This window comes from Chrysemys picta, chromosome 5 (genome assembly GCF_011386835.1).
Source record: "Chrysemys picta bellii isolate R12L10 chromosome 5, ASM1138683v2, whole genome shotgun sequence".
In the NCBI taxonomy this organism is placed as follows: domain Eukaryota; kingdom Metazoa; phylum Chordata; order Testudines; family Emydidae; genus Chrysemys; species Chrysemys picta.
In genome coordinates this window covers 60,098,884-60,125,191 of record NC_088795.1, presented here as the reverse complement: position 1 = coordinate 60,125,191, position 26,308 = coordinate 60,098,884, and the positions used below count along the sequence as shown (strand labels likewise).

General features: G+C 43.4%; 1 long non-coding RNA gene across 3 annotated transcripts in view; it reads right to left on the bottom strand.

The window, feature by feature from the left end:
- Positions 1-26,308, bottom strand: part of LOC101945420 (uncharacterized) — a 36,484-nt gene that overhangs the window by 3,295 nt on the left and 6,881 nt on the right. For 2 of the 3 annotated variants that reach the window (XR_010601373.1, XR_010601374.1), the window contains one exon: positions 13,851-13,895. The exons of the other annotated variant lie outside the window; for it this stretch is intronic. This is a non-coding gene — a long non-coding RNA (uncharacterized LOC101945420). The remainder of the gene's footprint in view (positions 1-13,850; positions 13,896-26,308) is intronic. 3 annotated transcript variants of the gene reach the window in all.

Sequence of the window (26,308 nt, the reverse complement as noted above, 5' to 3'; positions counted from 1 at the left end):
GCCTGCAATTATTTCTGGTGCAAAAGTGCAGGTCACTTTTCAAAATTAAGTCTATAATGAGCCATGAATAAAATTACAGGTTAATTTGCGTGCAGGTTAACCTACTTGATATTCCTGTTGGTTAGACAGTTGGCTGTTACATGCCTCTCCTAAGCATACAGGTGGCATGGGTTGGAAATGAACTGTTAAGAGATTTAAATGGCTATATGATAGAAGGTGATGGTTTTGATGGGAGAATGTATCTTGTACTTCAGGGTTCTAGACCTGAGTTCTAGCCCTGGCTTTGACAAGTCACTTAAGCTTTGTGAGGTAATGTCAACAGGAATGGAAGGTGCTCAGCACCTTCAAGGATGTGATCTGTATCTCACAGGATCAGAATCAATGCTTGTAATGTCCTTTGAGGATCAAATGCCGTATTTGTCCCTCTCGTCTATCTCAGGGCAGAATTTGTCTTAAAAAGCCCTATGGACAGTAAGCATTTAATATTATTATTAATCAGGTCCATGCCAATGATTTAGATGACAGCAATGAAAATAAGATCTCAAGCTTTGCAAATGATATTAAAATTAGAGTTAGAGCAAATAATTTGGAATAAGCAACTGGATTCTAATTTATTTGGCTCATGTAGGTAACTAGGCCAGCAGATGGAAAATGCAGTTCACAGTAGAAAAATGTAATATAATTGGTCAGAGAATATGTCCTAAATGGAACAATCATATAGCCCAGTTAGGAAAAAAGGGTTATTGGAGGGAGGAGGGGGGCTTAAACCATGCAGAACTGCATGCAAAAAAGAATGCTATTCTGTTGAATTAGCGAAGAGAATATAAAATAAGGTGATAATCAGGGCTGGCTCCAGCGTTTTTGCTGCCCCAAGCAGCGAAAAAAAGAAAAGAAAAGAAAAAAGCCGCGATGGGCGGCACTTCGGCGGCAGGTCCTTCCCTCCGAGAGGGACTGAGGGACCCGCCGCTGCATTGCCGCCGAAGACCCGCACGTGCCGCCCCTCTCCGTTGATCGCCCCAAGCACCTGCTTGCTGCGCTGGTGCCTGGAGCCAGCCCTGGTGATAATAAGGCACATATTGGGTCCCACATGGAACTATATTTGTGGACTATTTTTGTTATACTACACCATAGCTATAAATAAGATTACAGGTCCCTGTCCCAAGGATCTTAGAGTCCAAATAAGCCTTAACACAGCAAGGGATGATAGTAATAAAGGGTACGGGTAGATGGTATCACCAGGCAAGATATGCAACAGTGAGAAATCACTCAGATTGTTATATACTGTTCCTTTTTAAAATTAGTATAAACAATGGGGGACAAAAACAGGTAAGAAGTGATGGAAGGAATAAGTTTAAAGAGGAATTTGAAGAACAATGATTGATCATCACTAAGACTGGGTACATTCTTGGACAATGTAAGTTATAAGGAAAAATGCAGGTAGATAGTCTCATTTTCAGTAGTAAAGAGGACAAAATAGAGGCTTTCAAAATTATTAAAGGGGTTTATGAAAGGGATCAAGACATACTTTTCACACAGGTAAAGGGCAAAATCCTTAACTTAGTCATGAAATTAGTCTCGTCCATGGCAATGGGTCTACTTGCATAAGGTGAGCAGGATTTGGCCCCAGGGTTTTAAAAGTTAGGGGACATGAACATTAAGAGTACAGAAGAAGCTAATACAGACCTACTTCACACAAAGGTATTATAGATGTATATAGAATACATTACTGAATGCCATTGAAACATAATAAGAGATGTTTTTAAGACTGTCATTATTTAAAGAGGAGACAACTGAGGGACTGGACAAAGCAGGAAGGTGGGGTTAAGATACTGATAAATATTAAAAGGCATAATGTTCGTGATCCTAAGATATTGTATGTCATAATACAACAGCAAAGTTCTGTTCCTAACCACTAATTCCCTTTTTCATTCTAATCTGCTAACTTTATTTTGCACAGAAGCTATCATCTGAAAGTGCTTGAGTGCTTTTTTCTGATTGCACTGGCACAGTTATATGAACCATTAGCTATCATTACCTTTATTTCAAACCTGTCACTTCTTCTTTGTAGCCAGCATGCTGTGGGGGTGAAAATACCCAGAAACAGTCTCTAAGAAAGAATAAAATCACCCATACAAAAATGAGCTGAAAGAAACATGTGAACCAAGAAGGGGAAAAAAGGAGATGAGAATCTTGATAAATCAGCTCTCTGTTTGAGCAGAGGACATATTCTATTGCTATAAAAAAAAAAAAAAACTAAAACACAATGCAAAGCTGGAGCTGGCTTTTGTCCATGCTCCTTCTCCCACCCAACCCTCCATACCTAAGATATCTCAAACATTCCACAAATAAAGCAAATACAAGTCATATTTGTATGACTGTGTTACACATGAAAAAATATAAATAACTGGAAAAGAGTTTGAAAACTTGAGATAAAAGCAGTGATTTTTTAAATGTAGATCTATACATGATGCTGTTCTATAAATCCTGTGTGAGCCACACAATGAACTATGAGCAATTAACATTAATTAAATGGACCCTTCTAACTGTAGGGCTGCTGGTGACATATTAATAACTTCAGAATGCACTTGGATTTGGAATTTTTTTTTCAGGGTGCGTGCTAGGCTGCCTTACCTCTGTAGATCTATGGCATGCTCCAGCTGCCACTGTACATATATGGAATACCATTCACACTTGCAGTAACAAGCACTACTAGCCAAACACTAGGGGAACTTAACCATTATACAGAGCAGTGCAGAAATAGCTTAGACTAGAACATACCAGTAAGCCTGATTTGCCTGCCTAAAACACCCAAGGAAGCTAACTGCAAATGGATAGGAGCACTGACAGACAGATGATCATGAAGGCAGCTTATGCAGCAGGAACATGTGCTCCAGAAGCCTGCTTATCCATACGCAATAGCCAGTGTTAGAAAGTCTATTGCTTACTTCTGAATAAGACAGGACCAGAAACCATGGGCCAAATTAACCTCAATGTAATACAATGGAGTTATGCCAGGAATTAATTTGTCCAATTATCTCCCTGTCAGCTTTATGTTAAAGGCAAGGAATGCAAGAGGTGACTCAGTCCATGTATGCTGGCAGTAACATGCAAGCCAGGGGAATATCCAGAAGAAAATAATGTCATAAGTTTGGCAAGGTGGCAGCTACGTATACCAGCTTAAACAAGATTTGGTCATCAAAAATGTACAACTTTAAGACCAACTTACGAAGCGTCAACTCAAATGTTATTTTCACCTTATATATGGACGTGAAAGGTCCAGAAAGACATCTAAATGCCTTCAAAAGCAAATGCCTCAGGAAAATACTAGATACTAAATGGAATAAATTTATAACAAATGCTGAGATTCATCAGAGAGTTTGACAACTTCTCATCTCCAAAGTTATCCCAAACAGATGGAAATATCGGGACATGTGATAAGAATGAAACCAGAGCATCTGCCATTGCAGGCCTAGGGTGACCAGATGTCCCGATTTTATAGGGACAGTCCCGATTTCTGGGTCTTTTTCTTATATAGACTCCTATTACCCCCCACCCCATCCCAATTTTTCACATTTGCTGTCTGGTCACCCTATGCAGGCCTGCCATTGGGCTGCTAGTGGAACACACAAAAGGGGCTGACCAAAAGAATCCCTCCATCAACCAGTATTTAGAAAGGGAAAACTTTGGGGACTTAGCATACAGAACATGCAAAGAGCGGCCCAGGATGGTGGAGCCTTGTCCGTGCACTAAGTGAGGTTTGATGGTGTGGTAAGGCTTCAGATTCAGAAGTATGGTTCTCACCTCACTATGAAGAGCACTGACCCCCCCTCCCCATATAGTTTAAATGTACTCCCTTCCTGGGACTTGGCTTTATTGGTAACTCAAATAACATATCATCCTCAGTCTACCGTAAATTCCCTCCCCAGGCTTGCTTGTTCCTGGGGCTGCCCTGCAGAACCCCCTCTCTTTGTTACTACTTCCCTTATTTGAGAAATACTAAATTCACTGGTTCAACCAAACCTTTTAAGGATCAGTTTTTGTTAATCTTCCCCCTTTATGGTGGCTGGGGACATGTGAAGGAGTCAGGGTGTTACATTGCTCTTCCCAGTATCTAGCTAATGGTAGAAGAAGTAGGGCTGGAATATAGGAGGCAGAGACAAGGATAAGTAGCAATAGCCCCTGAAGCTTTGGTAGGGCATAGCAGAATGAGAAGTGGTTACAAAAGCTGTGTGGAGAATTCAAGAAAGCGTTTGAAGAATCCAGAAGAAAAAATAAAACAAGGGAGGAGCAGAGAAAAGTTACAGTGAGAGCAAGATCTATCTCCAGAGGATGATGTGAGGTTGTAGCTGTGACACTGGCAGACCAGGGTGCCAGCTTGAAGATATTGTCAAATTCCCTTAGATGCTGATGCCCAGGAAAAATTAGCTTTTATAGTGGAATCTGGCCTATATCAGTTAAGATTATGCCTTTTGGATTAATTAATGCAGGGACTACCTTTCAGAGGTTTGCCAATGAAGTGCTGCAGGGATTACAGAACTTTACCAGGACTTATATAGATGTCCTAGCTATTTTTAGTGACTCTTGGCAAGACCACCTGGACCATGTGGGAATTGTACTACAGAGGCTTAAAGACACCAACTTCATTGTCAAGGTTTCCAAATGCAGAGGTATCTTATTTAGGACACAGGATGGACAGTGAGTTTGTTCACCCTGACCTTTAAAAATAGAATCTATTCAGAGTTGGGGTGCCCCACAAACCAAGAAGCAGATCCAATCCTTCATTGGTCTAAACAACTATTACCGGAGGTTTGTAAAGGGGTTTAGTGACATTATGGGCCCCATAACAGACCTTACAAAAAAGAGCCAGCCCTGATTTCAGCAAATCCCTTTGTGCTTGCCTGGGTGGCAAGATGGGTGTCCAAGGGGACTGTTTGTGATTCTGTGTTAAGGCTGGTACTTGACTGGTGAAATCTAATTAGAGAACACCCAGCCAATTTGGGGTTTGTGCCCTGGTTTATGGCAGTCTGCCCTGAGATTGGCACCCACTTTCATGAGCCACTCCAGACAGCTGGACAATAGCATCCCCAGAAAATTTCAGCCTAGTATGTCTGAAAATGGTATTGTATTAATGGCATTGTGCATTCCACTTGAAATAGAATTTAATCTTTAGATTGTATTTTCATTTCAAGGCATAAGTCTGTCTAGTGATGGCTACATACCCAGCTCCCACTCGAAAAGACCTTGATAGTTTAATTATTTAAAAAATAATATATTACTAATGCTTGGATCCAAAAGTAAGAGAGAGAAACACACCTACACAGAAACATAAAGGGAGAAAAGCCTTGGCAAAAAAGAGAATAGAGAGTGCCAGAAAGAGAGAGAGGGGCCTGAAGGAAGGGGAGGTCTGAAAATTGTATTGCAGTAATGACATTGAACCTTGCCCAAATTAGAGCTTGTTGCTGGGTGTGAAATAGTTTTCATACCTGATTACAGAAAAAAAAATATTTAAAAAAATGAAATTGTTAATTTTCATAAGAAAATGTCAACATATAGCAAACATTGTGAGATGTTTTCTGCTGAATTACATGCACTCAGAACATACCGAGTATTATTATTATTCATTTGAATTACAATAGTACTTACAACTGCTAGGCACTTTCCAAATACATAAGATTCCATCAATGCCCCCAAAGGGCTCAGAATCCAAGAAGGAAAATAATATACATGAGCAGGGATAAAACATATGTTTAAAAAAATATCAGTTTACCTCCTCATTACCAAGAAATAACTGTAAATTACCCATACTACCCCATCTATTACCCAGAAATGCTCCTCTCTGGCACACAGCATAGAGGAGTTCTACTGAAGACAGTCTTTCCATTGATTTTTGGTGAGAGATGCATGGAGGCCCATCTAGAGGAGCAAAGATCAAGAAAATGGGTACAAAGAACCAGAAAACCACAGGAAAAAGGGGTAGCATGGCATTCTTCCTCCCTCCTTCCCTTCTGTAAGCCCCTTTGTGTAAACACCCTATTTGGATGGTGTATTGTGGTAGAGGGGGGTGGAGCCAACGAACAGAAGAACCTCTATTCGGCATGCACCTCTGTTACACCAGTGAATTTAAATGTGGAAATCTATGTGGGAATTAACATAGATTGGCCCAGCATTATTTTCTCCTTTGTGTGTCAGAGGTGCCAGGGAACAGTATGAAGCCATAGGGAGGAAGCCAATAGTAGAATCATTTTATGAATTATTTATCTTTTGTATTACTATACTGCACAGGAGCCCTAGTCATGGACCAAAACCCCATTGTGGTAGGTGTTGTACAAACACAGAAAAACAAGATGGTCCCTGTGCCAATGAGGCTACAATCCAAGTTTTAGAAAAGAGACAATAGATAGTTACAGACATGTAGAGGGGAGAGTACAAGGAAGCAATGAAACACTATTGGTCAGCATGATTAGCAGTGATATCTGTGCACCAGTGGCCTAACTTGTCAAATTTATTGCAGGCATCATGGCAAAGGAGAATTTAAAGAAGAGATCTGAAGGAGGATCCCGAGGTAGCTTTGCAGATGTTTATGGGCAGCTACTCCTAAACATAAGGGCAGCACTGGAAAAAGCACAAATGTGCTTTTTTAAAAATGTCACAAGGGGGCAATGGAGGCTGGTATCATGGGCCAGTCAGACATCTCAATAGTGAACAAGAGATGAGAAGTAAGGTGTGGGTAGGCCAGGAAGGACCTTGAAAGTGGTGAGAAGCAGCTTATGTTTGATGCAATAGAAAAAGGGGATCCAATAAAGAGATGCAAAGAGGGGCATGACGTGGTCAAAGTAATGGTCCAAGAGAATGGATGTGAGTGGGGCAGGGTTGTATGATGAGCATCTGGATGAGAGTTTTAGCTCTGTGGATGGATATCTTAGAGATGTTATCCAGAAAGAATCAGCAAGATTTAGACCTAGCCAGGATGTGAGGACCTAGAGAGAGGTCTGAGTCAGAGATGATGCCCAGGTTATGGGCATGCCTTTCAGGCAGGTTGGTGTTTCTAACAGTGATCAACAAAGGAAGTGAGGGAAGGAAGATTAAGAGCTCTGTTTTAGCCATGTTGACCTTGAACTGATGACTGGACATCCATAAGATGATGTCAGAGAGACAGGTCAAGATTTTAGTTTGGAGAGAAGTAGACAGGTCTGGAGAGAGAGGTAGATCTATGAATTGTCTGCATAGAAATGGTAATTGAATTTGTGTTTGTGGATGAGATTACCCAGAAATCAGGTGTAGAGGGAGAAGAGAAGGGGACCAGGAATGGAGTTCCGTGGAGCCCCCATGGAAAGTTGGAGGTGGGGAGGGATGAGGAGGATCCTCCAAAGGACATGTTGAAGGAGCAATTAGAGGGGTAGGAGGAGAACCAGGGGAGGACAGAGGCTCAGAATCCTAGAGTGTACAATACTTCAAGTAGAAGAACATGGTTGACTGTGTCAAAGGTGTTTGACAGGTCTAGGAGGATGAGGATGGAGTACTGGTTCTGAGATTTGGCTATAAAGAGGTCATTAGAGACTTTGTTGAGGGCAATTTCAGTGGAGAGCAAGGGCAGAAGCTGGATTGGAGAGAGGCTAAAGTCGAATTGGAGGAGAGGAACTAGAGACAGTAATTGTAGACCCATGTTCAATGAGTTTAGAGATGAAAAGGAGGAAGGAGATGGAGCAGTAGTTGGGGAGCCAGGAGGGGTCAAAGGAGGAGGCACTTTTTCTAATATGGGAGAGACTAAAGCATGTTTGTATTGTGAGGGGAAAGAGCCAGAGGACAATGAGAGGTTAAGGAGAAGGAGGGAATGAGGGTGGGCACAAAGATCAGGAGATGTGATGGGGTCACTTGGACAGATGAAGGGGTTAGAAGATCAGAGCAGATGAGAAACGTCTGCATCTGTGACAAGGGAGAAGGAGGAGAGATTTATAGGAAGGGAGCAGGAGGAGAGGTAATCCAAGGGGATGGGGTAGGTTACATCTTATTTTGTCAATTTTCTCTTGGGGGAAATTGGCAAGATCCTGTGAAGAAAGAGGAGTGGAAGCAGAAGGACGGGAGAATCTGATGAGTGAGTTAAAGGTGGCTGGATTTGTAGACTGGAGGTCCACTTAAGTTGGCGAAGTAGAGAGGGTTTTTTAGCTAGGAAGATAGCAGAACTGAAGGAAGAGAACATTAATTTGTAGTGGTGGAAGTCAGCCTGAGCACAGGATTTCTACCAGAAATGTGCTGAGGCATGAGAGAAATGGGTGTTTGGGGTAAGCCAAGGGTGAGGGTAGACCTTGCAATAGGAGAGAAGGGCAAAAGACTCATAGGTGGAGGAGAGTGAAGCACAGTGAGAATCGATAACCATATCAATGGTTATTAATAACTACTGCTTACTTATGGATCTTAATAGTAATTGATTATTTTTGAAAAGTAACTTCACCTGCCTAAGCCTTTTGTACTGAGGTCAGGGAGCATGTATTTATCTGTTCTTGACTGCAACCATTATTGAACTTATTTACTTATTAAAATGAAAACAAATTCACAGGTGAAACTCATTACAAGTGGAATGTATCATATTTTCTTACTATAATTTTTTTCAGATTGACTAAACTTCAGCAATCCTAATTGTAGCTCCCAGCATCTATCCCCTGCTATCTTCGTTAATCCATAGACAAAAGAGCAGAACACATTGCTGTCTTTCTGCATTCCAAGCTATAGCTCGTCCTTGCTCTTTTTTTTTTTTTTTTTTGCTAGACCATTCTAGTCACAAGAAAAGAAGAAATTATCACTATGATCCAGCCTAAAAACTCCTGGCTCCTGGCCAATTCTGAAGCTTATGGAAAATTCCACGTAGGAGGACAGAAAATATACACCCACTCCATAACTACTGCTATAGATACCTGAGCACCAAAGTACCTCTTCCATCCCACTACCAACACAGATCACCATTGTTCTCGGACAATCTGTGACAGCAAAAATAAGCAGGAAAAAACCTCAAGCATCTGCAGTGAAAAGCATGGTATGATACAGAAATATTTGGATACCAAGCATTTCCATAGACCAATGCCATTGCTGTGAATGAGGCAAAAAGAACCTACTTCTCCTCTGCCACAGAGGTAGTAAAGTTATAGCCCCCAACATTTGTCCTACCCCTTCATCACTTCATGAAACCAACTGCCTCTACTCAGCCACAGAATACAGCACCTCTTAGTGTGAGGTGGGCAGGAATAGGAGGGACAGGAACAGGAGTGGCCTATACATAGCCCAAGAGCTGAGAGCAGGCCAGCTGGCGGTAGAAGGGAGGGGTGTTAAGACTATAGAGAATAATCCACAGCTCCTCCTTGGGAGGAGGGAGTTGGGAGGCTGACAAACCCAGGGAGGGGGGAAGCCAGGAAGGTAGGAGCAGGCTCAGGGGAAAAGCAACAAGGAATAGGAGTATAGACCTTGGCTGTTGACTAGAGGGTCCCTAAGCTGGAATGTGGAGTAGAGAGCCTGGGTTCCCCTACCTGTCACTGGGGATGTGGCACATACCCGGCAGAGGACAATGGACTGCCTGGGATGATTTGTTCCTGGAAAGACTTTGTTACACTCCCTTGGAAGGAGGAACCACATAGTGACCTGGCCAGAGGGCTGAGTCATGAAGAGGAGGCTGTGATCCCTGGAGTGGGAGGGGTCTGCAGTGAAAGAGGATGATGGAAGAGAGACCACCGGAGCTAATCCCCAGAGTGACCAGGAGGAGGTGCCATATGCGGCAAGTGGACCCCATGACGGGAGGGGTGGGAACCAAACTGCAAAAAACAGTCTCTAGTGCCACCTTCTTGTATCCTGGATCTTTGTCAGGCTTCAGGCCAGAATACTTGTTACTCTGGAGGATTGGTTCCTCCTGTCCACAAACAAGAGGAAACATCTATGGTTATTCTGCTGGACCTCCCTGTGACTTTCAGTGCCACTAATCATCAAATACTCTTGTCATGCCTCAGGTCCTTCCTGTCAGAGTGAATCCAGACGACCATTATGGGCAACTGTCCCTCCACCTCTAAGGTCCTCCTGCAGAGTGCCACAAGAGTCAGTCCTCTTCCCCCACCCTATTCAATCTATACATCTATATTAAACCATTGGGAGAGCTGATGAGATAACATAGGGTGAAGTTCTACCCTATGTGCAGACAACACAAGCTCTGTATCTCCTTTGCATGCAATTTCCCAGCTTTCTCTATGCCTAATCAGAGATGAACACCTGGTGGCTAAAGCTGAACTTGGGTGATAGTGGTGGGAAAAGGGAGCACATCCCAGACTATCATGGACATCTGCCCTCAACCTGTTTAATAAGTACACAGCCCTGGGGTCCCCTTGAACTTCTCACTCCTAAGAGATAGACTGAACAATGGCAGCAAAACACAATTCCATCTGCAATTGGCCAAAAGATTGCACCTTATCCTGTCAGACACAGATTTGGCCATGGTGTCATGCATTCACAACATCTGGCCTTGAATATTGCCACTCACGTAACTAGGAATTAAGCTACATATGCTAAAAAGAGCTCCATCTGGTACCTTGCATAATACTCTATGCCATTCCCTCTCACAGCCAATGGCATGGAGGCATAGCCTGAAGGGAGAGCATCATGGCACTCAAGCTATTTTTGACTGGTGGAATGACCCCTTGGGGCTATTGGCAGCCTGGTGTAAGTTAGTGCCCTGGCGATCCCCTAATTTATACTGGGGTGAACAAGGTCCCTGGCCAGCCACAGCACTCAAGGAGGTACAAATGTGATGAGAAGACACTGTGGCCCCCTCATTTCCAGTGTTGAGATTTGCTGTGCTGGAACTGACAACCAGGTGGATGTTATGTAGGGCTAAAACTCAACCTGTTCAGAAGTTTGCTTTCTTTGCAAACAGATTAATAAAAATATAACCCAATTCCATCTGCAGAATGTCTGCAATAAACTTTGCTGATTTACCTAGCAGATTTTTTGGGGGTGGAGTGTGGAGGAATCTAGTGAGCACAGTTCTTTCCCAGAGATCTAGATCTCTGTGGAGATGCCACAGAAGGGATTTAACAGGGCTGAGGAGGCATGGGACAATGATACAGACCCAGCTGTCTCCAGTCCATGCTTCCCTGCTGCCCAGATTTACATGTTTCAACTCCCTACCACTTCCAGAAGAGAAAGGAAACATGGGGCCCTCTATTCTAGCTACTTTATATGGCTGCAGTAAAACTACCAATATCTAAACTCTAATGTAAATGGGTGTGTATTTTAGTTTTTCCTCCCATATTCATAATAAGTGTTATTAAGAATAGAGCAGGTCTCAGATTTTAACAAGGCACTGGTTATATCAATGGTAAATCTGAATAGATTTTTTCAGTATGCTGTAGTAAGGTACTAAAACATAATAGCCTTTTAACTGACGCATTGTTATCAGCCTTATTATGGCTTTCTTCATGCCTGTCAGTGGATTATGGTAATTTTTTTAGTCACGGGTCTAATCAAAGTAGAAGACTCTGAGCTGCTGACAGCTCAGGAGAGAGACAACTGCTATAAGACTGGCTTCACGCAGTCATAAAATTCTGAAAAAGGCAGAAACTTCAGCCTCCAGCACATCCCTCCTCCAGGTAAAAACAAAGCAATTTCTTTGAACAACAGACTCCTTTTCTACACTTCAAACAAAGGGTCAAGGAGGCAGAGGGCACCTGTTTCTCCCCACTCTCACTACATTCAAAACAAGAAAAATTGATCCACTAGAAAGATGGTGCTATGAGAAAACACTGCAGCTTGGCTAATATTGCTCATGGAGTTTAGAATCAGAACTATGATCACTACTGTGAATTAACCTTAAATTCTGTTTACACAATGTTTACACGCTGCTTATTCCTGAGAATTTGATGAATTTGAACAATTGTGCTGTATAAGGAAAGGCCTTATATAGTGGAAACACCACTTTCTTGTGGCAATGGTATAAGCTGCATTCGCAGAGGGGACTCCTTACTCCCTGCACACAAGGGGACAGCTTGGCAGGTTGGCTCTACAGCTATGTGCATTTGCTGGCCAAAGCCTAGGTGGGAGGAGGAGGAGAATTGTGGGGGTGATGTGCAGTGGCTGTGGCCATATTACAGTCCCTGGTTTACAGTGTATGTGGCGGTGGAGGGGGGATTTTCCATTTTTCGGAAGCCCTGCAGAGATCCTCTGCACCACCAATGTATACAGAGGGGTCCAGCATTCCCTCTTTAGAGAATAATGTTTTTAAACATTTTTATGTGTAACCCTTCTGTCAGGTGCAGCCAGCAGCAAGCAGGGCTAGGTTCAATAACTAGGGGTTCCTTTTCAACAATACAACACAGAACTCAGAGTCCGAGTGTAGAAAAGAAACTTTTAATGAAAGGAGGGAAGTCACCCGATATTAATTAGGGAAAATGCCACAAGCAGGATTCAGAATCATAAAACTATGAGCAGGACACCCACCTCAGAGTGCGTGAGGCAGTGCCTTCTTCCTCACATTCTTCAGTTCTACAACCAACAGTTCCTTTTCTGTGCCCCTCTCTGCTCCCTCACCATACCATACTCACAGTGGTTGTCATTGGTCCTAATGGACCAGGGTTCAGAGGTGCATCTGTGAGAGTTCACCTGCCATACGGGAGAGAAGGCACGTTGCTTGCTCCCCCAGCTGACCACTTCCTCTGGCTGGCCGCCCTGCCAGCCGCTCATTTGCCGGCTGACTGTCAGTCACCTTCTGCTGTGACCTCTGCACATCAGTCTCAGTGATTTTCAGCTCTTTGCAGGCTGGGCAGAAACACTGCCCCACCACAAGTGATTTTAGCTCTCATTTGAGCACTTTAACATAACAAAAGGCTCCTAATGAAGCTTATTTAGCTCTGTCTTTGAACAGTGGGGAGGAACAGGTTAAACCAAGATAAAACACTGGAGACCCTTGGGAAGAGTCCACACCTCCTGGCTGGGACACCTGTCCCCATCCCTCTTACTTTCACAGGGGTCTAGCATTCGAGCCTCTGGCTTAGCAAGTTCCTTTCAGCTGAGGGTGACCCCTCAATCAGGACAAGCTCAGCATGGTTCTGCTCCCCTTTAGTCATACAATGAAGGTAACAACATTTCACTACCTCTACATTCAAAAATGATTTGTAACCCAACACCAGCCAAAGCTGATCACTTGGAGCTACACAACTCCTGTCTGCTAGATACCTACACAGAGAATGTGTTCATGTAAATACAGTTTGCTCCTGAAGTCTCGCCTCCTCCTGAACTATCTGTCAGGGGATAGTTCAATCAGACCCTGCATATATATGTAACTTGAGAGGAGCCAGACTGACAGCCATAGAAGCTGAATTTTAATTAGAAAACAGGTACAGCATCATCTTCACACAGCTCAAGCTTCCCACAGTGGTCTGCCAATGGGCATCGAACCTCTAGAGGGCTGAGGGGATAGATGAGTCTCCATGTTCAGTGCAGTCTGTGGCCATCTTGCTAAGATGGCCATTAGTTCTAGTGTTGTTGGCTTTATGATATATCACTGTGATCTGCATTCAGACCACCAACGTATTTCATCTGGGCCACTGAACAGCAATGAGATGGTAATAACTTGCAGTGATGGCTGGGCTGAACTGGAACTGGTAACCTACAGGTGACAGGCTTCACGGCACATTGCCAATACTTTGACCCATTGAGTCCACATAATTCTTAGTCTTCAAAAGACCAACAATAGGAGGCCGATAGATTAATGTGGTCTTAAAAATTCAACCTATCAGAGTACCAAACAAAGATATGTATGGGTGATCTGTAGCTAAAAAAATTGCCAAGATAGTCTCTCCTTAGGCCAGATGTTGTCTTACCTGCATTCAGCATCACTGACAGTGCAAGTGGAAAACGGGGGAAACCTAGGAAAATGAGATAAGAAAACAACAAGAAAAATAACCCATGCTGCTTCCTAAGATGGAGAATAGTAAAAGAAGTCTGAGATGAATGAGTCCAGGATTTCAGTCCAAGTCAATGGGAATTTTGTTATTGACTTCAATGAGGCCAGGATTTCACCAATGATCTGCTTGCCCTTTGTGTATAAAAAATATGGTGGCAGTGCCCCATGCCTGCGTCAGATGGAAGGGTATATTCATGCCAAAAAATATTTTCTGTATTCTGCTGAACATAAGGCACATCATAATGGTCAGCTACATAAAAGCACAGGCTGTAAACGTTTAAGGCAGACATGGGCAAATTACGGCCCCCGGGCCATATCCAGCCCGCAGGACCGTCCTCTGAGCTCCCAGCTCCTGGGCAGCGTGGGGAGCGCAGCTGGCTCTGGCCGGGTGTCGCGGCTGCGAGCTCCTCTTGCCGGTAAGGGGGCGGAGAGCGGGGGGATTGGGTAAGGGAGTGTCCTGGGGGGCAGTCAGGGAGGAGGGGAAGGTTGGATGGGGCGGAGGTTCTGGGGGGGTGGTCATGGGATGGGGAACAGGGAGGGTTGGAGTGGGAGTCCCGGGGCGCCTGTCAGGGGGCAGGGATGTGGATAGGGGTTGGGAAGGCAGTCAGGGGACAGGGAGCAGGGGGGTTGGATAAGGGGATGGGATCCCGGGAGGAAGTTAGGGGCGGGGGGTCCCGGGATGGGGTGGTCAGGGGACGAGGCGCAGAGAGCGGTTGGATAGGGGGTGGGAGTCCCGGGGGGGGGCTATCAGGAGGTGGGGGTGTGGATAGGGGTCGCGGCAGTCAGGGGACAGGGAGCTGGGGGGTTAGATGGGGTCAGGGGTCCCAGGAGGGGGCGGTCGGGGACAAGGAGCGGGGGGGTTGGATGGGTTGGAGGTTCTGGGGGGGGCAGTCAGGGGGCGGGAAGTGGGAGGGGGCAGTTAGGGGGCAGGAGCCAGGCTGTTTGGGGAGGCACAGCCTTCCCTACCTGGCCCTTCATATAGTTGCGCAACCCCGATGTGGCCCTCGGGCCAAAAAGTTTGCCCACCCCTGGTTTAAGGCAAGATATGTGTCTAGCTAGTGTAACTATCCTTATCACACAATGCTTGGCATTACAATCTAAAAATGTCTCCTGGATTCTTACCTCAATTTTTTTCTTTTACTCCCTGCTCTCCTCCCTGATTTTATGTATATCTTCAACAAATTTTACATCAATAACATATTGCCACAAACAACCTTGGGCTCTTAGCAAAGAATTTAATCTTGACATACAATAATAGACAAAAAATGAAATTTAAATATTGTCCAACAGCATATTTGCATTAAGGCAACGATGCAGATAATAGACAAAAAAGTGTGATGAAATTGAAGGGAAAAAATAGAATTTGGAAGCAAATAATCAAAAGCTATGTATACTCAATTTGAAGAACAATATCCAAAAAGCTTAATGAAATTCAAGAAGAATAGTTCTGAAAGTGAATCATCAAAAACATCTAAACTATGTCCATTCAATTCAACCTTTATTTGCAATTGTGTAGTTACAAAAAGACTTCACAGCATCAAAATTTTTAAAAAATGTATTCTTAGGTCTATATAACATGGAATTTTTGGATGGAAAAACAAATGATGCCCTTATAGAAATGGAACTGAGAAATATTTGAAAGGAAACTTAAAACAGAATAAAAATATTTTCTAGGACTAAAAGAGCAGTATTAAATGACACAGGGCCTTCAACATTTACTGGTTAATAGTCTAACATTGCAGGATTTAATATTATGCAGTTTCTCTTTCTACAATGGAGTAGGGGTGTTATCTTTAATTCAGACTCCAGTAAAGATTTCACACACTTGCTCTGATCTTGCAAATCCTTAATCTTATCATCCAATGTTTGTTGTAGTCTTCCATGTCATCTATCGTCTTTAATAATATACCAATTTTAGAATCTACTGAATCAAACTTTGACACAAATAAGTCAAAGTGTGACTTGAGGGCATGAATCACAGAAAATACTGCATCCAGTAGAGTCTGAAAGCTTGATCAAGAAAGAGTGATACGGAGATGGCTTCTGCAGCTGAATGAAAAGCATTGCAAGCAGCTACTACTAATGGCACTTGGGGTGGATGAATGGATAAACCATGAGTCCCTCCTACTTAAACTTCAGAAGTAACATTCTTCTCTATGCTTGTTTTTCTGTTGACATATCTTGAGAGATATTTTTTTAGGGAGGGCTTAATAATGTATAGTCAAGTCTCCTTCCAGAAGTGCAGAACAATATTTAAAGAATACCTTTCTATGCACCGTTAGTATTTACACAGTTTTTATCACATAGATCTCACCTGATCTCTGGCCCAACTGATTGCTTAAAAAATATATATACAGAGAGAGAAAACTGAAGTAAGTTCCATAAGTACCAAAAATATGGCTCTATGGCACTATCTCCCCTCTCTGACGTTTCTCTCCTTTGGAGGGGAGATAGTGGTAGACTGTGGGCAACTTCCATTTTGTGTCTTGGCCCATGGTGCCTCTTAAGATTGGGAAAAGCCTGTCAAAATCTGTAAAGCTACCACCTTATTCTCTCCTTAAAACTCACCGCTTTCTTAATACCTACAGTAAACTGCAATCTGGTAAAAGACAAGCAGATGGTGAGTTGTTGATTAGTGATCCTAAGTGGCTAAGAATTGTGCACACACTAAAATTTGTTACCCTGTTTCCCTTGCCTCACACCTTGACCCACTTGTTTGTACAGCACCTAGCACAAGGGATCCCCAGCCTGGTTAGCGTCTAGCCACTAACACAGCATAAATGTTAAATAATAGGAACAATAACAAGGGCAGTGGGATTTTAAGTCTCCTCCTCCCCTGTGATAGTCTTCTTCTTATGGGGACCTGCCATCCAGCTGGTACAGCTGCTGCTTTGGGGTTCAAAAGGTTCAGCTGAAGTCACAGCAGGGCAGGTACCTTTCACTGTCCCATCTGGAAAAGGTTGCCAGGGATGGCTGACAGCTAGACTTGTAAACTGTTTCCTGTAAGGATAAAACTGATCTAAATATAACACATTTATGTTCTGTACAGTAGCAGCTCATCTACCTCCTATTGGATGTTTTGCCTGTAAAACTGGCACACAACAGGCACTCTTTAGAGTGATTTCAGCCCAAGAAAGGAGTAAAACCTCATAGTAGCAAGTTGAGGCATGGAGTGTCTAAAATTCTAATGGTAGTTTGGCCATTGACTTCAACAGAGCTCGGATTCCACCTTGAATTTGTTGAAGCACTCTCTCTCCTGATGTTGCTTTTGAGCAGGGTCTAAGCAGCAGGCAGTCTGTTAGCACTCAGTAGGCTGGAAGAGTGCAAAGTAGCCATGTAAGATAGGCTAGCCAGGAAGGTTAGCTGGGTAGGCCCCAGGCTAGAGAAGAAACACTGAAAGGGTTTCTCTTTCTATTGCATTCCTCTTGCAGTGCACCTAAAGAAGACAAGGAAGACTGGAAAAGGGCAAATATAGTGGCCATCTATAAAAAGGGAAATAAAAACAACCCAGGAAACTACAGACCAGTTAGTTTAACTTCTGTGCCAGGGAAGATAATGGAGCAAGTAATTAAGGAAATCATCTGCAAACATTTGGAAGGTGGTAAGGTGATAGGGAACAGCCAGCATGGATTTGTAAAGAACAAATCATGTCAAACCAATCTGATAGCTTTCTTCGATAGGATAACGAGTCTTGTGGATAAGGGAGAAGCTGTGGATGTGGTATACCTAGACTTTAGTAAGGCATTTGATACGGTCTCGCATGATATTCTTATCGATAAACTAGGCAAATACAATTTAGATGGGGCTACTATAAGGTGGGTGCATAACTGGCTGGATAACCATACTCAGAGAGTTGTTATTAATGGTTCCCAATCCTGCTGGAAAGGCATAACAAGTGGGGTTCTGCAGGGGTCTGTTTTGGGACCGGCTCTGTTCAATATCTTCATTAACGACTTAGATATTGGCATAGAAAGTACACTTATTAAGTTTGTGGATGATACCAAACTGGGAGGGATTGCAACTGCTTTGGAGGACATGGTCATAATTCAAAATGATCTGGACAAATTGGAGAAATGGTCTGAGTTAAACAGGATGAAGTTTAACAAAGACAAATGCAAAGTGCTCCCCTTAGGAAGAAAAAATCAATTTCACACATACAGAATGGGAAGAGACTGTCTAGGAAGGAGTACGGCAGAAAGGGATCTAGGGGTTATAGTGGACTACAAGCTAAATATGAGTCAACAGTGTGATGCTGTTGCAAAAAAAGCAAACGTGATTCTGGGATGTATTAACAGGTGTGTTGTGAGCAAGACACGAGAAGTCATTCTTCCGCTCTACTCTGCTCTGGTTAGGCCTCAGCTGGAGTATTGTGTCCAGTTCTGGGCGCCGCATTTCAAGGAAGATGTGGAGAAATTGGAGAGGGTCCAGAGAAGAGCAACAAAAATCATTAAAGGTCTTGTGAACATGACCTATGAAGGAAGGCTGAAAGAATTGGGTTTGTTTAGTTTGGAAAAGAGAAGACTGAGAGGGGACATGATAGCAGTTTTCAGGTATCTAAAAGGGTGTCATAAGGAGGAGGGAGAAAACTGTCAGGGTGGTTAAACACTGAAATAAATTGCCTAGGGAGGCTGTGGAATCTTCATCTCTGGAGATATTTAAGAGTAGGTTAGATAAATGTCTATCAGGGATGGTCTAGACAGTATTTGGTCCTGCCATGCGGGCAGGGGACTGGACTCGATGACCTCTCAAGGTCCCTTCCAGGCCTAGAATCTATGAATCTATGAAGTAAGGAGACTGGGACATGTTACATACTGGAAATTAATCAGCAATATCCTACTGTTATGCAGCACATGAATGCATGAAAGCCCATAAGGAGCATTTGGTTTATGCGTGGTCCCTTTCAGAAAGCCCACTCCTCTGAAAACAGCTCATAGAAACAAAACAACAACAACTGCCCCCTCGCCCTCAACCCACCCACAATGTTACATACTGTCTGAAGGGCTGTGGCTCTAAAAACAATGAAATCAACAATTGTCTCTGGCTGTGGAGAAATCACTCACCAATGGTGGCTTTTGCTGGTTGGCAGTCAAATAAAAATGAATCAACTACGTGTCACACAACAGATTTCTGAGTGATACTGCAAAAGTACCAGCCCCCAGATGGCACTTTAAAAAGCTCATTATGGCATTTTATTGCATTCCACCTAAGACTATTGTTATCATTATGCTGAACCCACTCAGAACTTCAAGAAAGCATCAGATATAACTCAGATCCTCCTGCACCAAAATCATAGGCTTCTTATCCCTTGAACAAAGGAGAATGACTGTTAGCAATATAGGGCACAAGACTCACTGTTGAGCCATTCTGATTACAACCAGGAGGGGGCAGCTGTGCATACATACAAAAGCCAGTTTGTTACCATATATTTTTTGTTACAATTCAACTGCACCTGTATTCCCCCTCTGTGGTCCAGAAAAGGCATTCACTCTAGACTCCTGGCTCCTTAGCTGACACCTCTCTTGGGCAGAGACTCACCTCTCTCTCCCTCCTGACCAGGGTTTTTCCAGGCTGCACAGTTCACTGCCTACACTGTGTTATTTCCAACAAGTCAGACTGCTTAGACAGGGCACTATCTGTACTTTGCTTTCTCTTCAGAGGCTATTGTGACGTTGTGCAGTCTATATGGTTTTATAAAAACTAATAAGTCAATATAATGTAACTGAGATAGTTTTAGAGAAAATACGGTAATAAGTGAATGTAACATAACTGGGATATGCCTCATGCAAAAGGTCTCTTGTAAGGTATCATTACAAAGCTTATAATCTACTGAGTATGATCATCTGATTTGTATAAATGTACCACTCTTGTATCTAAAACTAGAAATATAAAATGTAACTCTGAGGGCCTATTGTAATTGTGTAAAGTGTGGGCCATTAATGATGGTTTGGAATCTTGATGACTCCCATTGTCTGCAGATGGCTGTATTTACCTGTGAGTCTTCCTGTATATGTGTGTGCTGGCAAGTGAGTAATGAAGTCTTGCAGTGACATGTGATCATGTCACCTGAACTGGAATCCATCTTTAACCTGGTGCTTTTCCAGTGAGGGGGGGGGTGGAAAACCAGAGAGACAAAGAGTTCCCGCCTTATGCAAAAGATATATAAAGGGGTGGAAGAGAACAGAGAGGGAGAAGAAGCCATCATGAAGAATCCCCTAGCTACCGCCTGAGCTGCAACAAGAGCTGTACCAGGGGAAAGAATTGTGCCCAGGCCTGGAAGGTGTCCAGTCTGAGAAAAACTTACTGAAACATCTCTGAGGGTGAGATTATCTGTATTTAGTTTGATTAGGCATAGATTTGCGCATTTTATTTTATTTTGCTTGGTGACTTACTTTGTTCTGTCTGTTACTACTTTGAACCACTTAAATCCTACTGTCTGTATTTAATAAAATCACTTTTTATTTAGTAATTTACTCAGAGTATGTATTAATACCTGGGGAAGCAAACAACTGTGCATATCTCTCTATCAGTGTTATAGAGGGCGAACAATTTATGAGTTTGCCCTGCATAAGCTTTATACAGGGTAAAACGGATTTATTTGGGTTTAGACTCCATTGGGAGTTGAGCATCTGAGTGCTAAAGACAAGCGCACTTCTGTGAGCTGTTTTTAGGTAACCTGCAGCTTTGGGACAGGAGATTCAGACCCTGGATCTGTGTCTGGAGCCAGACGGGAGTGTCTGGCTCAGCAAAACAGGGTGCTGGAGTCCTGAGCTGGCAGGGAAAACAGAAGCAGGGGTAGTCTTTGCACATCGGGTGGCAGCTCCCAAGGGGGTTTCTGTGATCCAACCCATCACAGCTATAAACAGCATAATTGCCCACTGTTATAAATTACCATCTCTTTCTAAGCAAGCACATTTATTCTTAAGGTGAAAGCATTACAGAGAAAATAATCTGAAAACAACAAAAGAACCTGCATGTATGCTAACAAGCTTACCATAAATTACCCCATCACCCCCCAACTCCAGCAAGGGCTCTGGTAAGAATCAGTCCTTCAAATATCCCACAAAGGGCTAAAAATTCATAACAGCTATAGCTCAGAACATACACACTCATGCATAGGTTAGTCTTTCCTTTATTCAGCTTGGGCCTTGGATCGTCAGATTCCAGGAACAGTTAATCAGTAGACAGTGGTTCTCTCCTCAAGGTGTAGTGTCAAAAGGCTGGGTTTTTGCATAACTGGGGGGTGATGAATTTGCATTCACCTTCCCCTAATATTTCCAAAGAAATTCCATTTTGCACACATTGTCACAGAAGACCATTCTTGTCTGCCACATTTTTCAATACTGTCCTTTGATCATGCAGGTCCACAATAATACATTACCTTTGCATTTAATACAATGGACTCCAAAGATACTTAAATTTAACTCAGTAAGGTTTTCCAATGATATTGCAGGAAATTGCCATACCTGTCATACACTGTATTTAGTTTTCAAATAAATAAATAAATAAATAAAAAACTAGAATATGCCCTATACCACTGAAAACAAAAGCCACAGTGAAATCAGAAGGTAAGAAAATTATTAGCTGAAAAACCTAAAATTCTATAGGCACACCAGACTATTTCTAGCACCCAACCTGAAGGACAACCAGTTGCTCCACATACAGTAGAAATTAATTTTGTGATTATTACCTCTGTCTGATAATACAACTGCAAATACAAACTTTTCAGACCGGCTTTCTCCTCCAAAACAAACACTTCCTTGAAGAATCATCTTATCAAGCCATTAAAAAGTCAAGTGTACTATAAAACCATTAAACTCCAGGAAATACTCTAGAGAGGACAGATTTTTCAATTTTTATCTCAAAAAATTAGCTCTTGTATTGCAATCTTTTTATCATACAGGTAGGGAAAAGGAAACTTCCTTTTCCCAAGTAAAGCATTAGCATGTTGAGAACTGAATTATTTCAAATAGTAACTGAAAACATTTGGTCCGAGTCATCTGAGTTACCAATCCCCCTCCAACTTCCTTTCAAATATATCAAAATCTTTTGATTTCTATCCTCCTCAAATCCTCTTACTTTTGATATATTTTGTGGCCTGCAAACCTTTCCTGTTCTAGTCCATCTCTAATTCCTCATCTAGAGCAAGCCAGGTGATTGCTTCCTCCATGAAGCCCTTCATGGGTGAGATTTTTCAGGTCTGACAAGGAAGGTAAAACAATACCTAATATTAGCTGAGGAACCTTAAACATCCCCTAGTAAATACTTGGAGTGACCGGAAGACACTAATCCAAATGAATAAAGAACTTCTCTCTAGGTCTGCTAAGGGCTTGATAAGCTTCTTGTCAAGGCAAAGCTATCTATTATTGAGCTTGGGAAGTTAAGCATGTAACACAGTTGCCAACTTATCCAGCTTACTGGGATTCACTTCTTTGTAAAATGGGGGTGAGGGAGAGGGAATTAAAAGACTATGTAAATTCTAGGAAGTCGTATACATCTGGCATCTGATGCACCTGATTATGTCCATTCACGCACTAATTGTGTTTTGTCTCGCTGAACAGAGAGTTTAAAAATGACTAAAGCAAGAGCAGTTGTATTTGCCTGCCATATCCTTCCCTGTGTTCATTTGCCAAGTAATCATAACATTATACAAAACAAACCTAGATGTCTCTTCTCATACAAGGCTAAGAATTCTTTCATCATCAATTACATTCTGATTAACTTTCCCTCTTTTCTTAATTTATGGGAGGAGGAGGTAGTGGATACCAGGGAGGAAACAGAGAGTAGGTTATTAATTTGTATTATTTAGCACTCTAATAAAAGTGCACAGCATGAGTTAGGTACCTTAATAATGGATAATAAATAGAACTGTTCTAAAGTAGATCACTCCAGTGAGGTCATTGGGAAGTTTATAAGTGTAGCTGTCACACAACTCATTGATTTAGCCCCTTGCCTGCACTAAGTTATTTGTTTTTCAGAAATGATTGCCACCCAACAAGTTGCCTAGAGGCTCCATTATGCATGTATCTAATGAGATTTGATGTAGCTAAATTGGAGCTATATAAACTAGAGTAAGTTCATTAGTACAGAAGTTAGATTTTCACTTATGCTCTTTTTTATTGGCTATTTAAAATATCTTGTCACGCTATTTTCTTTTAAGGATTGAAACTAATGTGGAATTGTGAGGAGGCCAATAGGCCTCACAGGGACAGTGACAGGGTTAAGGAGGCAGTCAGTCACCACACTGGTGATGAGCAGGTTAAGGAGAGCCTGTGGCTCTAGCTGACCCTGCCTCACTACACCTGCAACCAATGTCAGGCATGGAAAAGGGAGATAAGAGGAGAAAGACTAGGTGAGTTCAGGGCTGACCAGGAAGAAGGATAGAGTTCTGCTTCTTTTAGTGGGAGAGAAGTCTGGTTGCCACCCTGAGATGGAGCTTGCTTGCCAACTAGATGAGTCCTCCTGGAAAGATTGACCAGAGCTTGACAAGGGAATTGGTAGACGCACAGACTGTCCAGGAGGCAAGTCCTGAATAGAAGAGTGGGGCCCCACTGAAGGTTTGTGGGATGACCCTGCTTCTGAGTTGTTTGTTTTGTTTCTGATTGCCTTTGAATTATAAATGCCCTGAAAGGGGTAGGACTGAAAGGTGAAACGCATTGGTGAAAGCACCACTACACTGGACCTCTTAAGGACAGAAACCTAGCAGTTAAGATGTACAGCTGGGTGAGTTATGCCTGGAGGAGCCACAAAGGGGAGCCCACCTCAAAAACAACAGAGAAAATACTGAGTACAATTATCCTGGAATACAGCAAGAAATGAATCCTAGAAGAGGAGCTCTTGACTAAAGAAAGAATTAAAACAATATCTACCAGACATAAACACACATCTAGGCCCCAGTCTGGAAAGGAGCTCCACGTCGATGAACTCTGTGCTTGGGTAGAACCACCTGAAGCTGATGGGGCTCTATGTGAGCTCAGGAAGCTAGCCGTGCACAGCTCCTTGCAGGTTGGGAGCCTTAGATGCTGAAATAAAACACTTTAAGCCTTTCAAATTTTCTGTCAGCTCTTGGAGGAATGTGCCCCATCCTGTGTGTAGTCCTGCTAAAATGACATCCAATGGTACTCTCAACCTTCTGGCTAAGAGAGGTGAAAACATTATCTACTATTTGGTGCATACTGAAAAGCAGATTCATCCCATTCCTATCATTTTCTATAGACTACCCAAATGAATGTTTTTGTGGCTTTTGAGTAACATCAGTATCAGGCCATGTCTACACTACAAAATTAAGTTGACCTAACTTACATTGGCATACAGCCCCCACAGTAATTACATTACTTGTACGTGTCTACACTTTGCTCCTTGTGTCGATGGTGCGCGTCCTCACCAAGACTGCTTGTATTGATTGTACTGTCAGTGTGGAACATTGTGGGATGACTCCTGAAAGCCAGTAACAGTCACTGTAAGCAATGCAGGGTCTATACCAGTGGTCACCAACAGGTAGATCACGATCGATTGGTTGATCCTGGAACCTCTGACAATCGATCTCTGTGAGGGTCTAGGGTTGCCAAGCCTCCTGCAGACAAAGTGGGAGATTGGCCACTAACAGTCTGGCGGTGCAGCGGAGCTAAGGTAGGCTCCCTGCCTGTCCTGGTCCTGCGCTGCACCCGGAAGCAGCTGGCATGTCTGGCAGCAGCTCCTGGGGGGGGGAGCGGCAAGGGGGGGGTCTCTGTGCGCTGCCCTCACTTGCAGGCACTGCTCTACAGCTCCCATTGTCCGGAAATGGGAAACCACGGCCAATGGGAGCTGCGGGGGTGGTGCTTGTGGACGGGGTCAGCACGTGGAGCCACCTGCCCCTCCCCCCCCCAGGAGCCACTGCTGGACATGCCATCTACTTCCAGGAGGGCACAGGGCCACGTCAGGCAGGGAGCATGCCTTAGCTCTGCTGCACTGCCATCTGGGAGCCACCTGAGGTAAGCGGCGCCCAGCTGGAGACTGCATCCTGAACCCCTCCTGCACCCCAACCCTCTGCCCCAGCCCTGAATCCCCCCCTCCCGCACCCAAACTCCCTCCCAAAGGTCACACCCCCTCCTGCACCCCAACCCCTGGCCCCAGCCCTGAGCCCCCTCCCACATCCCCTCCTGCACCCCTGCCCCCTCCCAGAGCCCACAGCCTGCACCTCAACCCACTGCCCAAGCCCTGAGCCCCCTCCCAGAGCCAGCACCCCCTCCTTTACCCAAACCTTCTGCCCCAGCCCTGAGCCCCCTCCTGCACCCAAACTCCCTCCCGGAGCCTGCACCCTGAACCCCCTCCTGCACCCCAACCTCCTGCCCCAGTCTGGTGAAAGTGAGTGAGGGTGGGGGAGAACGAGCAAAGGAGGGAGGGGGGATGGAGTGAATGGGGCGGAGCCTCAGAGAAGGAGCGGGCAAGGGCATGGCCTCAGGGGAGGGGCGGGCAGGGAAAGGGTGTTTGGGTTTGTGTGATTACTGTTATTTCTACATTTAATCTGAGGTAGATCCTGGGTTGCACTTAAATTCAAAAAGTGATCTTGTGCTTAAAAAGGTTGGAGACCACTGGTCTACACGGACATTCATCGATCTAATTATATTGACCTTGATTCTATGCTACTTGTGGAGGTGGAATTATTAAGTTGGTGTAGCAGGGCAGTTACATTGGTGAGAGTGAAATTTAAGTGTAGACACTTCCACAGTTAGGTCGACATAAGCTACCCTACGTCGACCTAACTCTGTAGTGTAGACCAGGCCGTAGTAAATCAACAGATTCTACTACCAACTGACTATACCTGGTTCCAGTCTGGGAGTTATACTGAAGTTCTGATATTCCACTACCTTGTGTAGCCATTTACTTTACCCTGGTGTAGTAAATTACACCTTTTGCAAAGTGGGGGTAAAATTCTGTGATTTCCATTTCTCATGATTTTGTTATGAATCTTGTGAAATTTCTTGTTTTACTTCAACCAGCTCCTGGAGTCATATTATATTACATGAGACTCTCAGCTTTCATTTTTTTAAAAGTAAGTTTCCATCCTTCATAATTGCAGAGCAGACCTTGAAAAAAAAATGAACCCTAGTGGCTCAAAAACCAGAAGGCAAATAAAAAAAACCCAGCATTTATTTTTTAAAGTCCCATGATTTTTAGGCCATTTTATGATTTTGGGGGGAAGGGAGCTTGACTCATTATTTTTTGAATGCTTGGGGTTGTCAATACTGAAAACTACCATTCTGATGCATTCATAGTACATATAGGCAAAGCAGTGAAAAGTCAGACCCTGAACGTCTCAGCTAAAAACACAGACACCTTGTGAATAGATATGTTGTAAAATGAATAGCTTAATTGGACACATGCAATTAATTAACTTGT